Source organism: Anarrhichthys ocellatus, unplaced genomic scaffold, assembly GCF_004355925.1.
Source record: "Anarrhichthys ocellatus isolate YVR2014 unplaced genomic scaffold, GSC_Weel_1.0 scaffold5, whole genome shotgun sequence".
In the NCBI taxonomy this organism is placed as follows: Eukaryota; Metazoa; Chordata; class Actinopteri; order Perciformes; family Anarhichadidae; genus Anarrhichthys; species Anarrhichthys ocellatus.
In genome coordinates this window covers 8,222,867-8,226,746 of record NW_022280035.1, presented here as the reverse complement: position 1 = coordinate 8,226,746, position 3,880 = coordinate 8,222,867, and the positions used below count along the sequence as shown (strand labels likewise).

Genomic DNA, 3,880 nt, shown 5'->3' with positions numbered 1-3,880 from the left:
ACTTACACTTCACCCCCCGCCCCCCCGCCCCCCCCGTTCAGTCATCACAAGAGCAATTTGATTGTTGTACTCTGCCGGTAAATGAAAGCAGTGGCTGCCTGAAAGATGAGAAAAACAATTTGATGCAAAATGTTTTTATTTGTCATTGGTCAGCAGAAATATAAGTTGAAGTTAAGGAGCTAAAGCTTGGAGAAACATGAAGACATGTTCCTGTTGCAGTTTTGTATCCTGCTGTTTTAAGCGGTGAAGACGACTCCATGCTTCATAGTTTGCACTGTAATGGTAGAGTCATGTATTTAAACTGTTATCTTTGTAAAAATCCATCAAGGAAAAAAAGCACATTTTGGCAACAAACAGCTGGGATTCTTCTGTTAAAGTTGGTGAAATAAGATGTTTAAAGAAGCACTATTACTAAACAGCTATATGTTAAATATAAGCTTGAACGACGGCACACAATCGTCCAAAGTTGTCTTCTGAGATTTGTGATATTGATTCTATGCAGCCATCAGTCTGTCAGCTGACCTTCATCCTCCTCCTCCTCAGTGTTTACCTTTAATGTGCCACACCTTTTATTTTAACCTCACGTGTTTATTTTATTGTTTTGTATCAGTTATTATTTCTATTCTTTGAGCACTATAAGGCTGTAAAGGGAAATATTTACCAAGTGTTTGTCTTCCATTTATGATTATTGTTCTTACATTTTAAGTGCAATGAATTCGTCTTTTGTATGTTTTATACATACAATATGGACAAGCCACGCAGCAGTTTGGCAGCATTGCCTTCGTGGCGTCGCATGAAGTTATTCTGTGGAAATATTATTTATGATTTTGGTTCAGCTGTTGCCACATGTACTGATGCAGATGAAAGCAACAGAGGTTAGGGACATTAACTTGTAAGAGCAATTCATATATTTTGTAACGTGTGTGCAACACAAAACTGAAGGATATTAGTGGATGAAAATATTTATAAAAATATTTAATAAAAGATAAAGACCATGTACTGTTTAAACTGTTATGTCAAGTTTATTTTCATTAAAAAAAAATGTAAATTGCTTGTTCTGTTCCAATTCATTATTTTTATCAAAGTTATTTTCTTTCACTTCAAACAAACTGTCTAAAGAAATGTCTTTACAGTTAGACATCCGCTGGTAGTCGTACTTGATGAAACCTGTTGACAGTAAAGTCGTAGATGAGACCGCGTTAACCCCAAATGATAACCAAAACACCATTTGGCTCCTACTTTTACCTTACAAATGCACGGTGTTGAAGCTACAGATGTAAAGTAAAAGTACAGATGAGCTGAAGCGTCTTCGGCGTGGTTGCAGTCAAAGCACGCTTCTACCCGAAGAACAGAGTAAACAACGTTATCGACATACTATATTATGACTTTTATTGATACATTATACTATGACTTTTTTTTTACGTTTTTCAAAATACAACTAAGACTTTTTTGGCATACTGAACATTCTTATGGCATGGTTTACATTTGTTTTTCTTTTTTTCACATACTATACTGTGAATTTCTTTTTACTTTTTTCTACATGTTACACTGACTTATTTAATGACTATTTTCGACATGAAGGTTAAGCACAAGTTCAGTCAGGAAGACTCTCTTTACACACCTTTTCATTCATAATCTCTGTCTCTCCCTCTATCAGCTGATTGGGGGCGTTCACTTTAAAGTAACCAACCAGATTCTGCACAGTTCCCTTAAGCCAATCACATCGTTGCTGTCAAACTTTCAAAGGTGTTCTCCTCTCTGCTGCTGTCAGTTGTCAATTCAGCTCAAGGCAGATGCGACCCTCCACCACCACAGTCACCTCCAGTCAGCAACATGCTGCAGTGGATTGCAGCAACTCGCTTCACCATCACCACCAGTGTCTGGACTCCAGAGGGGATTAGGCCTTATCTGATCTCAGCATCCCTACCCCTCGGTCGAGTCCAATCGCCAAAGACTTTGCACAATACAAATTTTATGCATGTATAATAAATTATTGTTAAATTCTAATGAAGTCTCCTGATTGAAATACTATAAAATTACTTTTTGATGACATTTGTCGGCGTTGACTTTGTTCATGACCTTTTTCAACATACTATACCATGACTTTTTATGACTTTTTCAACATATTACACTTTGATTTATTTAACGATTTTTTTCAATATGCTAGACTATGACTTTGATTCATAACTTTTTTCGACATACTATAACTGACTTTTTTCAACATGCTATAATATGACATTTTTCGATATACTATACTATGACTTATTTAATGACTTTTTTCAACATGCTATAAAATGACTTTTATGACGTTTTTCAACATGTTACACTATGACTTATTTAATGATTTTTTTCAAAAGTTGTATTATATTTTGTACATTAATTGTAGATTTTTTGTCTCCATATTCACATAATCTACAGAGCCTCAAAGTCCTGAAAGATGCTATTTTTCTATCATGTGCATACTAGTTATTATAAAATAATAACCAACAACAATGTCATTTTTTTCTTTGTTTTTGACACCAGCAGCGTTTTGTGTTCTGTACACTAATAAAGCAAAACCAAGCTCTAAGCTAAGATATGTATTGAGCATTTTACATTAGAAATAAACAAACTTTTTGAGTCTTTTATTTTGTTAAATGCAATCCAAGAACATCCAAAAATGTTTGTAGTAACATAGAAACAAATGTCTTTTGTCTACAAAATTGATAGTATTGTACTAAAAACTGTTTGTTTATATTATGTGTTAATGTTTAAAATAAATATCAGCAGATATACAGTAATCAGAATTTTTATAATCTAAAATATTGCCATCAGTATCAACCACTGACTGCGACTGGCATGCTAGAGTGCTGCCGGGATGATGTAATTTATCAAACAACATGTTTGATGCAGCACTCTTTTTGAGTTTACTCGAGTTTACATATCTGTACTTCTCTCTTGTGGCTTTGTTATATTTCCCAAACTGGCCTGGTTCCTGTTTCTTAAGAGGGCATCACCTTACTCTCAAACATAAGATGTGAAGTTTGTTTAAAACCATATTTTTGAGGACATGTCCACAATCTGTTCTGTATTCTGCCACTGCAAAAAGATTTTCTCTGCTGTACAGTGAAGTTGTTAGACGTTATTTTAGCAGATGAAGTGTAAAGATACTGTGTCCTGAACCCAAAGCTAAATTCCTTCCACATTTATTCTTACTTGCTTCTGAGAACTGGCTTCAGTAGAAAGTTTAAACTGCAGACATTTCTAAAGGAGGAGTTCTGCTCTCTTCGTCTTCCTCTCTGATCTCCTCAGACACCCGGTTGGCCTGCAGGAGAACAGGTCTGTGTTAATATCAGGTGGTTTCAATATTAATAATGCTCAATATCCCAAATTTACTCAAACTCACCTCTGTGATATTAGCGTACACAGCTTCTACAGAAGGTTCTGAAAAATATGTGGTTCAGAAGATTAGGTCCACTGCTTACACATCTGGCATAACAGGCAAAGTGTGTGTTTTTTTCTGTGAAGAGTTTTAGACGTTCAGTTCCATTTGTGTGTGTGTGTGTGTGTGTGTGTGTGTGTGTGTGTGTGTGTGTGTGTGTGTGTGTGTGTGTGTTTCCTGTAACCTCACCTTTGGGTTCACTGGCCCTCTTCCTGCAGATTATCAGCACAGCCGTTGACAGTACGATGATCATGATGACCAGAGTCAGACGCACATACAGCAGCACACCTGTGGTTGTTTGAGCAGAGGAACAAGTTTGTTTTACACGTTATTATGCAATATATCTGGATGTCTGCATAACTGTCAAGCTAATAATAACATCAATTAACATTTCAATCATTAAATTCATAATAAAATGTTCCAACCTGCAGCTGGTGTCTGTTCCTTTTGAGACTGCTG

At 35.9% G+C, this 3,880-nt stretch overlaps 1 long non-coding RNA gene across 1 annotated transcript; it reads right to left on the bottom strand.

Annotated features, from left to right (window-relative positions):
- Window positions 1-2,977: 2,977 nt before the first annotated feature.
- Window positions 2,978-3,880, bottom strand: LOC116381914 (uncharacterized). The gene is made up of 4 exons (XR_004212692.1): window positions 3,847-3,880; window positions 3,611-3,709; window positions 3,386-3,423; window positions 2,978-3,304 (listed from the first exon to the last, which is right to left on the bottom strand). It is a non-coding gene; the product is annotated as an uncharacterized LOC116381914 (long non-coding RNA).